This window comes from Panthera tigris, chromosome A2 (genome assembly GCF_018350195.1).
Source record: "Panthera tigris isolate Pti1 chromosome A2, P.tigris_Pti1_mat1.1, whole genome shotgun sequence".
Classification (NCBI taxonomy): Eukaryota; Metazoa; Chordata; class Mammalia; order Carnivora; family Felidae; genus Panthera; species Panthera tigris.
This window is the reverse complement of record NC_056661.1, coordinates 147,240,919-147,252,960: the sequence shown is the minus strand read 5'-3', so window position 1 is coordinate 147,252,960 and position 12,042 is coordinate 147,240,919. Positions and strand designations below refer to the sequence as shown.

The 12,042-nt window shown below is 39.7% G+C and overlaps 1 protein-coding gene across 3 annotated transcripts in view; it reads left to right on the top strand.

The window, feature by feature from the left end:
- The window catches only part of CHCHD3 (coiled-coil-helix-coiled-coil-helix domain containing 3), a 279,622-nt gene that overhangs the window by 225,062 nt on the left and 42,518 nt on the right, over positions 1-12,042 (top strand). The window lies entirely within an intron of this gene.

Sequence of the window (12,042 nt, the reverse complement as noted above, 5' to 3'; positions counted from 1 at the left end):
CTCCAAATACAAGGAAAGGGCATTTGATGAAAGCTTGTTGCGACTCAGTTTCATGAAGTAAGGGGAAGTTGAAAGCAATGCTAATAGAGTTTTCATTTGGAATAATATTATATAAGATGGGATGCCCTCGATTATGAAGGTGACGTGAAATTGCTATCTCTGTTAATAGAATCATAGAGACCATTCAGTTTTATATAATAAAATGACAGGCATGTCCAAATTTGAGTAACCGCTTTTCTCATGTTCAAGCTGTTTTCATTCCTTCCCATGTACCTTGAAAGCGTTTAAATCACAGACTTTACCTTGCCCTTGATTATGAAGGTGATGTTAAATTGCTGCCTCTATTAATCCTTGGAATGTTTAAATGAATGTTCTAATTGATGGATCAAAGTGTCCGTGACCCGTAGCCCTGTACTTTCCCTTTGCTGCCAGTTCTCACATTAGGTAAGAAGACATCATTCAGAATTTTCCTGAGAGTATAAATAGTTTTATTGTGTAACCCCTGTTAGTAGCACATGTGCAAATTAGTGAAGCAAAAAAAGGTATTGTGACAGGTTTAGTTGAAAGATCGTATTGGGCTCTGACCTTCTTCCTGGTGCATGTTTATAAGCTTTTGATAAAATGATTAAACCCTAAGGTGTAACATTATTTATTACTTTCTGCTGTGGTACAATTTGTATGGTAAATGGATATTAGTGTGTTCTTTAATGTAATAAAAAAAAAAAATCTTTTTTTTTTTTTTTTTTTTTTTTTTAAAGGTAGTTTGAGGTATATTTAGACAAACCTCTTTGTCTTTGTTAGTGAATTATCTTTTTAGGTCAGCAGGGAGAGACCTTCAAAGAATGGGCCACAAATCTCACTCTTAAAGGTTAATGTGCTTTCTTAAGTATTTAGATATAAAAATGGATCTGGACTTGATTTTAAAAGGTACTCTACATATGTATTTTTCAAGTTATGGTTTATCTTTTTCCCCTAACAATAATGTAACATTTGTTATCCTTTCTGTCTCTATGCCATGAGAATCTTTGACTTGGCACCCTGGGTATTCCTCTACTGTCAGAGGGTAGCTATTCAAATAAGTAAAATTTATGATAAATCAAAGGAGATCAATTCTGACTAGAATGATCTATGACGTTATCATAAGGAAAACAATTACTCAGTTGAGGCTTGAAGGGGAATATTGAACAGGTGGAAAGGAAAGGATTCAGAAGGAAAATCATGTTCTTGAGTTGGGTGACAAATCCCTTAAGATCAGTGGTTTGACTCAGAGGGACTCTCGTGCAAGATGAAGTTGGAAAAGTCAGTACGGTCCTTTGATAACTGCTGGGCTAAGAGGTTGGTCTTCATGTAGCAAGAAGTCTTTGGAAGGTCTTTGACCAGGTAAGCGCTTGATTTCTGTGCTCCTTTGGTAATACTAACCAGACAGTGGATGCGAGGCTTGACCAGGGGGTGAGGAACAAGAAGCAGTAGTAGGAAACGGGAGGACTATGTAAGTGAAAGAGAAAAGATAGGGGGTGCAAGCAAGTCACTGAAAGATTAGACCTGGACTAGTGAGTGACTGGTGTATTCGTTTGCTAGGGCTGCCGTAACAGAGAACTACAGACTGAGTGGTTCCACCGAAGTTGATTTCCTCACAGTCTGGAGGCTGCCAGTGTGAGATCGGGGTGCCCGCACGGTTGACCTGTCTTCCCTCTCCACATCCGTGTCTCAGTCTCCTTTTCTTATAAATCACATTGCATTAGGGCTCACCGTAATGATTTCAGTTTAATTTAATTACCTCTTTGAAAACCCTTTGTCCAAATACACTTTCTGATACCGGTCATTAGATCTTCAACATACGAATTTGGTTGGGGAGGGGTCCCTTCAGCCCGTGACACCTGGATTTAGGCACTAGGGAAAACCAGGAATAGAGGTTTAGCAGATTGGAAAACTGATGGAGGCTCGATTTTTATAGAGAGAGGTAAATCTGGTTTTAGATGAACAGAATCACTCTCCTAAAAGCCCTGTGCAGCTGCCATGTCATTCAGCCTGGACTAGCCTGCTGGCAAATGAGAGGCTGCAGGGAACACAAAAATAAATGTCTTGCTGACTTACTTTCTCCAAGACAACATGGAGCTGTAGGTTAGGCTTAGTGTTTTTGTTTTTGTTTTTTTTAAGTTTATTTATTTATTTTGAGAGAGACAGAAAGAGTACAACTGGGGGAGGGACAGAGAGAGAAGGAGAGAGAGGATCCCAAGCAAGCTCCACACACACACTCAGCATGCAGAGTCTGACACGGGGCTTGAACCCATGAAACCATGAGATCACGACCTGAGCCAAATTAAGAGTTGTCACTCAACCGACTGAGCCACCTGGGAGCCCCTAGACTTAGTTTTAATCAGAGCCTCGGCAGCTTCGTTCTCTGTTACCTTTATAAGATATTATTCTTTATTAAATTCTACTCTCATTTGGCGTGGTAAAGAATTTGGCTTTTCCCACAGAGAGGTCTGGCCTATATACTCATCTTCTGGGAGAGGGAATTTGGAATCCTTTGGAATTTCCCAAGTGATGGAAGCGTTTCATTAGTCACGATGGGCCCTTTGGGCCATGTGTTGTCAAACCAATCTCTGGGGAAGTGGTGCTGGAGACTGAATTCAGCCACATGAGCGATCAGTCAAGCAAACCTATGCGATGAGGCCCCAGTGCAACTCTGGACACTGAAATTTGGGTGAGCTTCTCTGGTTGATTCTCTGTGCGTATTGTCACAGGTTGATGCCTGGGGAGTAGAGCATCCCGAGGAGAGTGGAAACTTTGCATTTAGAACTCTCCCAGAGTCCATCCTATGTATCTCTTCCTTTGGCTAACTCTCTGTGTCATTTCCCATGATAAGCCGTAACTGTGAGTTTAATAGCTTTCTGTGAGTTCTGTGAATATTTTTAGTGAATTATTAAGGCTGGAGCAGTTTTGGGAACCCCTTGAACTTGCAGATGATGCCAGAGTGGGGACAGTCTTGGAGACTCTGCCCTTGGACTTGGCAGTTTGGCCAACTCTGGTACAAACAAAACCCCAGGTTTTCACATACTGTGAAGGAATTTTAAGAGCTAGTTTCTCAGAGAGTGGCTTCCATTATATTAGTACCCCCCCCCCCCCTGCCCAATACTACCTGCTAGATGGAGCTTCTTAGAAAGTTTGTATTTTGATTTGTGGTGAGTTTGTTAGCTTCATGCGTAGGAAGTGATAGTGCCTTGGCTATAAGAGATGCTTACCATCTTTGAAGGCACAGAAGTTACTCAGTGGAACTTTGTTTCTCCTTAGAGATCTGAGCATCTCAGGTAATCCTGGCAGCTTCAGTCTTTTGCAAGGCAGTATACTGTATCCTTTTCATTGCATGACATTGTTGATTTCAGCATTGTTGATCTCAACAGGCTCTGAAGAACTTTGGGGAGGATTTAGTTAATTTTATTTGACGGGAGTGTTCATTTGGGTGCATCTTGGTTACAGGAGATGGAAGCTTTTTAAAGTGCAATTTCAAGGGTGTTATTACTCACTTGATAGAGGGGCACACAAAATCATTATAAAGTTGTTTTGTTTTGTTTTAATGTTTATTTATTTTTGAGAGACAGAGAAGGAGCAGGGGAGGAACAGAGATAGAGGGAGACACAGAATCCGAAGCAGGCTCCAGGCCCTGGGCTGTCAGCACAGAGCCCAACGCAGGGCTCGAACCCACGAACCGTGAGATCATGACCTGAGCCGAAGTCAGTTGCTCAACCGACTGAGTCACCCGGGCGCCCCCACACAAAATCATTGTAAAGAGAAAGAAAGCTAAGAGCATTTGAGGTGGCACGTGATAAACACCAGTCACATCCATGCGTCCCGCCAGGATAGCTAATGGAATTATTTTAAGGATGCTTAAATATTAACTCACCCTTCAGTCTTTCAGTTTATAGTTTTGGCAGGAACCCATTGAAACACTTTAGATTTAATGGGATTTTTCCTCCTATTTTATTGCCGCGTCATTCATTCAGAGAGCTTCTGTGTGACATGCCCTCCGAGTTCTGAGTACATAGCTCTGAGGAGACAGGTAGGACCTTGCCAGTGTGGAACTCAGAGTCCACCAGAGAGAGCAGGAGGAAGACAGAACTTTACAATAAAGAGCATTTGAAAAACCCCAAATTAGTTCTACTGTAATGGAATAATTATGTCCCTAATAAGTTATTAAAAATACTGTTTACCATTTTTTTCAGCAAGAATCAATTTGGAGATTAAGAATGTGGGCTGTTTATTTTCCTGCAAGAACTTTTCCCGACCACAATCGCTTTAAGATTTTATCTATAAAACCCAAATCACTTAGCAAACCCAGCAGTTTTTTTTTTCTTTTTTTTTACATCTAGCTTTTATTCAAAAGGTAACCGTTACTCACCCAGTCCAACTAAAAAGTCACTGTTAGCAGTTCCAGTCACCTTTTATCACCCTTCGTTAATATGTGTTAAATAGAGCCATTTATGGTGCTAATTCTTAGTTACGTGCTGCTAGTACCCTAGTACTGTGTCACATAGCTCAGCATACCGAGAATTACGTTCCATATTAATCCTTATTTTCCACCTGATAGGTCATTAATTAAACAAACTAATACATCAAGTAATGTTACACTGATGGTGCTTTGCATTGGTCTAGCACAAGGTAAATGCTCAGTGTGTATTTGATTTTATTAGTTTTCATTGTTAAATATATTGTGATGATATAATTTTATTATTATGTCCAGTTCAAGTTACGCAGCTGTGCACCACAGGAGAAGTTTCTGTATGCTTCCAGACAAAATCTACATGATGTTAAACAAAAAAGGTTACAGAAAGGGTTCTTATCCTCAGGAAGCCCCCAGCCCAGCGGGAGACCCGGTGACCTAGTGTGAAGCCCTGGGGACCTAGGGCGCCCTGAGGGGTGTGGCAGAGCAGTAGGGGAAGAGTGCTGCAGGGGCCCTGCTTCACGATCCCTGTCACAGTCAGACCTCTTTGGGGTTCAGTAGGGCCTGAATGCCACACCTGCAAAGCTGAACCATTGTTACCAGTGTATTTTGTACATATGAGGGTTTTTTTTTTAATGTTTCTTTATTTGAGAGAGAGAGAGAGAGAGAGTGCATGCCCAAGCAGGGGAGGGACAGATAGATAGAGGGAGAGAGAGTCTCAAGCAGGCTTCACACTGTTGGTGCAGAGCCGGACGCGGGGCTCCATCCCACAAACGGAGATCATGACCTGAGCTGAAATCAAGAGTCAGATGCTTAACCGACTGAGCCACCCAGGTGCTCCACGCGTGCGTTTGTTTGTTTGTTTGTTTGTTTGTTTGTTTGTTTGTTTGTTTTTTAAATCTAAAAGCTAATATCAAGCAAATATAAAAGCACATATCAAAGAAATAGGAATATGTTGAAGGCAGTGGAAAACCTCGTGAAGACGTGCGCTATCAACCAAATGAAAAGCATTTTAAAGACGACTGATGTTTCTTTCCCATCCTGTCTTAGATAATGAAGTGGCCCGTTTCTACCTTCCAGAAAGGAGAAAATGTGTATGTGGGAAGTGACGTAGGTCTGTGGAAAACAGTTCTGGAATCCTTTTGTTAGAGGTGTAACTTTTCAGCGTGGCTTCTGTTTCTTTGAAAGATGAAGGAGTGTGATTCTGAGATTGGATGTGAGCACTACTAATACTCCTTTGTGTGCCTGACTTCAGAAGGGGTTTTCACTTTTATCCTTGAACAAAGTTGTTGAAGCCCGACTTATAAATTTAGGCTCGTGGAAGAAGCCTGGGCTATCCTTACAAAGTATTAAAAGATTAGTCACCCTGTGGAAGAAGTTGAGGTGATTTTAGAGTATCTGAGGAGTGCTGTGCAAAACTCCTCGAGATAAAATGGATTTTGTAAGTATTACCATATATTCAAAGTTTTCTTCAATGTAAAATCCTTTAACTTTAAACTGTTTTGCTTTTATTAGGTTTCACTTTGACTGATGTAGGGATGGAAAAGTTTTCCCTTCCTCTGGGTTCTTTGGCTGGTTGAATAATTAAATTTGTGTAAAACCAATTAACAGGAGAACACAACTCAAAGAGTAGCGACATGTATATGTGAAAGAGACCTGGAAAAACTGAGTAACTCTCCAAAATGGCCCAAAGCATCAACTTAAATACCGTCTGTCTTCAGCTAAAGACAAAAGATGTTAGAGGTACAGAATCAGTTACAGGAGCACAGTCAACAAGGGTGAGGTGGTTATGCAGACTTAAGTCATTGTCTTCTCCATTGAGAGAGGACTTTCTGCAGACTGAGTCATCCCCCCTCTTCCTGGTACAGCAAGGGAGACCTCCCCCCACCCATGGAGGTTTCCCTTATGCATGGGTACGTCTCTTGCGAGAGGGTAATTTCTCCTTGGTTTCCAGAGCTTCTCGTGCGTTGGCGTGTGTTTTTTCCGAATGATCAACCAAAACTAATCCTATGCCAGAGGGACATATTTTGGGGTGGCAAGTTCTGCGCCTCTATACTGGCAGTACTGTTTTGTTTCTCTTTTGGGTGTATGATTTTAATAGCTATACTGCAAATGAATTAGAGAAGCTGAGGATGACAGGCCAGTGGTATCAGCAGGTGTTTCTCGTGTTCTCTATAATTACACATGGGATCATGGACAGTTTTAAGCAACAGTGTTTAAAGATCCTGCTTAATTGGCCGTGAAATAATTAAATAAGGTTTTGACTGGCAAATTTATAATTCTGTTAGATGCGTAAGCCAGTGTGCCTGAACGTCAACTTGACTTCAACTTGGAAATACTAGATTAATAGAACTAATTGTACCGCAGGTACAAAGTTTGCTCTGATTAATAGTCTCAAAACTCGTCTAGAAGTTTAGCCAAGTAAATTTATGTTACTTACCTTTTGCTTTTAATTAAAACTTATTTCAGAAAGTTTGAGCTGTTTACTTTCGCTGTGCTGCTCTTTGTGGTTTCTCCAAAGTTGAGCTCCAGTAATTTTTCAGTGACTCCAGCTGCCTTATTGAATAACTTGCCTTATCAAAAAGCTTAAAATTATATACTGTTGGACATGTATTTGTATCTGCAGCTGACAGGTCCCCTGCACATCGTCTCTAACACTTACTGATGTCTACTTATAACGTACTTTAGTGCTGCGTGAATGGCTCTGATAGACCAAATGTACATGATAAATGTTTTATCTCTGATTCTCATTGATCAATTTCTAAATGATCAAATGGTTTATCTCAGTGAGACACTAATTCACATTGATCAAATTCTAAATGACCAAGTTGACTTGGTTTCTGCTGAACACAAATTGTATTAAAACAACATTACTTGAACATGCTGTCTTTTCTAATGCAGGAGTTATGTTACCAGAAGTTACATTATAACTAGAGTTATTGTATTATAAAGATGTCTCCTTCATAATGAAAAGTTTACACAAGAAGAAAAGAATGCGATATTGCAGGAAGAACAGGGCTTTGAGCAAGGATTTGGGCTTTTACTAACTAATTAAATTCTGCATTTGTATTGGGCCCTCCTTTCCCTTTTTTTAATTTGAAAGGCTGTGAGCAGGAAATACAGCAGCTGCAGTGGTGACATTTTATTCCCTAAGGACCTTGAAGCCAAGTAACATCTTGATTATTCAGTAAGAGACTTAGTAATTGAAGAGGCAAAATTCTAGATAAAATAAATATACCTGTACCCTTTGTGTATAAACTTGGTTACAATAGCCTATTTAGAAGTTTAGGGTTATTTGTTGTTTTTTAAAAAAACATCGGCTCACTTTTGTCAACTTGCACAGTATTTCACGTACCGTCTAGAGTTTGTCGATGTGTTACTGGTAGAGGATTTCAATTCGGAATTTGAAAAACAATGTTTATGAGCTTAAGAATATACTTTGTATATGAAGCTAATGGCAAGTACACATTTGGCTGAAACATGGGCTTGGTTTTTTCCAACAACCAGTTCCTCAGGCAGGTTATTTATTACATCTTTGGCTTGTCTCTTGCATCTGTAAAATGGAAACTATAACCACCACTCTCTCGAGGGCATCCACGCTGAGAAGGTTTAAAAGTTAAAAAAGAAGGAAAAGAATGTTGTCATTGAGCCTCATCTAAAGAGGGTTGTAAGTAGTTGTTGTATTCAGTTCTGAGACACTGGCTGCCATTTGAATTATCTTCTAGATGGTGCGGCTCCCCTTCTGTCCTTCATCAGGGGGTACGTACAAAGTAGTTTGCCACCTCTCCGGCTAGGAGTCTGTCTCCCTTTCCACCCCCCCCCCCCCAAAATCCCAACTGTGTCCAACCACAAATTAGTTCCAATTAAAGTGAGGTCTGCTTGGGAACACACCAGTTTTTGACAAACATTTCATGTCATAGGCATTTAGGATTGGTTAGATTTGCAAAGAAACCTTAGGTGATTAATGCTTTTTAAAATTCCTTTAAGATTGAGGCCCTTCTAATCAGATCTAAGTTATTTAGTTTCCTTTTGTTCCTTGGTTTGGATCTCTGTAGTTAGTCTCTGCACTGTTTTTTAAGGGAACAGAAGTAACTGGTAAGAAACATTAACACTACTTGGGGGTTAGGTTTTTAATCTGCATTTTTTCCCTCTGCTTCCTAAACTGTCCCTCACAGCATTCCACTCAGTCCAGGGTGTCTGTATTTGAAAGGGGCAGGGCAGAGTGGCCAAGGCGATTGGGACGTAGGGCAGGTGCAGGGATGTAAACCATAGACAGGATTGTCTGTTTCACAAAAAAGAACCCAGACTGCGGCCGTCACTTGAGCATCTGCAGTTGGTCACAAGGTCACGAGAGGGTCATTGCAGCAACTTCCTCATCGTCAATGTAGGATGTACAGGAGCCTCAAGTGGTGACAGAAGCCACCAAAGGTCCAGTCACATTCGCCACACCCTATCCATGACCTGGAACTCTCTTCTGGGTCCCAGCTGTGGCAATCACGGTTGGTTTGGGTTGCTCTGAGCATCTTCTTTACTTTAATGGAACCTGTTTGTGCATTAAATGTAAATGATCCTAACCAGTCTCGCTGTAGCCCTTAGGTTTGTGGCCATAAGCTCCTGAATCCATGATTTGTTCCACGCAAGATAACAAATGGTTTCTGTTTTCCCCTACAAGAACATTAGCATTGAGCTTTCTTCCTTAATCAATACAATCCATTTAGAATCTAGCATACCCTACATGGTTATATGAAATATTAATTGCACACTCAGATAAATGAAGATTCTGCCAAAATGATAGCTTGTTTCTTTCCTTGTATTGTAATATTTAAATGAGAACATTTTGAGTTCTAGAGTGCATGGTATTTTGGAATGTGTTCCTTGATCCTTGCTTTTTTGGGTAATTAGACAACCATACAGCTTACAGCTCCCAAAAGATATTTCTAACTGGGACTTGGAAGTTTGTTCCTCTTGTTGATTCTGACTAGAGGTCCTTTATGTTTTAAAGGATCCAGTAGAAAATAATTTTTGATTTTCCTTTGATGTTTTCAAAGTAAGAAAAAGTTATTTTGCTTTTTGAGTGCCACTCAGCTCCAGGTAGAAAGGAGAGGAGCTTGTAGGAGGGCCAATTAGAGTTAATTATTGTCTTACTGACCTGCCATGTTTTAAAATGTCCGGGAAAGTTCTAGGATGTAGGTTTTCAATTCTCTCCTTTTGTCAAGGTTGCAGAGTTAACCATCTTATGTCTTGAGCATGGTTAAAAATTACATCAAAGCCGTTGTCTACACATAAAAATGATAGCTCTCGGGACAATCTTTAAGAAGTTGTGTAGGTTCAGCCATATTGTGAGATCCAGTTATGTTTTATCATCTCATAGTTTGGGAAGTCTGTTCCAAATACTGTCAGGCCTCCCTGCCTTCAACCAGATAATTATAGATGTCTGTGGTTGCCCTTTCATCATGCCTGGGGTTCAAACCCTGGTAGTAAAATCGAAACCAGAACTTCTAGGATAATTCTACTTAGGCATACATTTCTATAGGTCTTTTGAAATGATAATTTTTAGTGAGATGTCTCATGGTTTCAGTCTATCAAGGATTCTCATTGCTGCCTCTTTTGATTTTTCTTAAGACATAAGCATACAAAATACAAAAGTTGATAATTTGGACCTTATCATGATTTAAAAGTTCTGTTCATCTTAAGACACCATTAAGAAAAAAAAAAAAATTTTAATAGGCAAAAGATTTGAACAGACACTTCAAAGGAAGGTATAAGGATGGCCATTAGCACGTGAAAGGTGCTAATAACATCGTTAGTTATCGGACCGTGTGAGTTATAACATTGGAATGCTGCAAACCAAAAGGACTGATAATATTGTTTGTAAGGATGTGGAGAAACCAAAACTTTTATCCTTTGCTGGTGGAGGTATAAAATGGCAGCCACTTTTGAAAAAGTTTGGCAGTTTCTTATAAATTTAAATATACACTTGCTCTATGACCCTGCAATTCCAGTCCTAGGTATTTACCCAGGAGGAAAGAAAATATACATCCACGAAAAGGTTTGTGCACATATGTTCGTATCAGGCTTATTCATAGTAGTCAAAAACTAGTAACAACCGAAATGGTCCTCTGTGAGAGAATGGATAAACAAACTGTGGTATATTCATACAGTAGAATAGAATACTATCAGCAGTTAAAAAAAAAAATAACAAAAACAGAAAGGCAAACTGTTGATACATGGAATAACATGGGTGAATCTGAGAAACATGTTAGGCAAAACAGAAGCCAGGAGCCAGGAACAATGATGTGTCCTTTTGTGTGATTCCATATATATGAAATTCAAAAATAGGAAGAATTAGTCTATATTGACTGAAATCACACTGGTTGATGGGGGTAGAAGGGTATTTGCTTGGAAAGGGACACAAACTTTCCAAACCGCCGCGAGTATTCTTTTCTGGGTAATGGTTATACATATGATTTTTACTACAATATGAACACTTAAGATCAGTGCAGTTTTTTTGTAATGGTAATTATACTTAAAGCACCCTAAAGTCATTGTTAATTAATTTTAATGAGGGGAAAAATTGCCCCAAATATTAGGAGTGCCCAACTTCTAACTGTAATTTGCCCTAGGTAAAATAAGTTAGTTTCTTGAATTTAGTCAGCCTTAAGAAACTTATGATTTCCAATTGTGTCCATAATCATATTTTTTTCACTAGAATTAGAGTCCCTTATCTCAGTCAGGACCGTTCATTCAGTATGTTTCAATGCTGTAGAAATAGGAGTAAACCGTGCTTTGCTTTCTTTATTTACTTTCTTATCAATTAGTCTTCTCCCCATTATTAAATTACATTTGCCTATTATACTTTCTTCCTCATTAGCTAAGAGTCTTGTTTGTAGATAGACCTGGTTACATTTTGAAAGTTATTTTTGATAAAGGGATTTTGAAGGCGCTATTTATAAATGAAACATTTATACAGTAACACTGGTACTTGGTAATATAATAACCCGAGGCAGCAAGTTGTTCATACTATGTATTGCATCCTGGCAAAATGCTTCAGAACTTGTAAAAGCCTGCATCTTGGCCCTTTTCTACATGTTGAAACGGAAGCACACATGTTCCCATGTTCAAGTGTCGCCAAGCATCCCCAACTTGCTCACATGGCTGCCTTAAGCTGTTTTATGTGCTTTCTCATTCAGTGGCCAACAGTTAAATTGCCGTGTTCCTTTTGTGAGCTTATACGTCTAAATGCTGGTAATCAACTGCGTCCCTTGAAAATTGATAGATGCGCTCATTAAGGGGCGTTTTTGCTCTTGGCTCCTCTCAAAAGTCACCTCAGCTACTGTTTCTGGATGAAGCTGGCAAGAAATACTGTGCAAGTGATACATCTGGCTTTGTACTCCTTTGTGAGGGCTCAAACCTCCGTTTTCAGTATGTTAAACATGCTTTGTAGGGATCTTAAGTATAAAGAAGTCAGCTATTTGCCAATTACAGTATTAACACAACAAAGACTAAGGGCTGCTGTTGTGTGGTGGGATTTTATTTTTTTTAATTTGCTGCCATTTGCTCTTCGTTTTGTTCTCTTATGCTTCTGGGATTACACACGTACC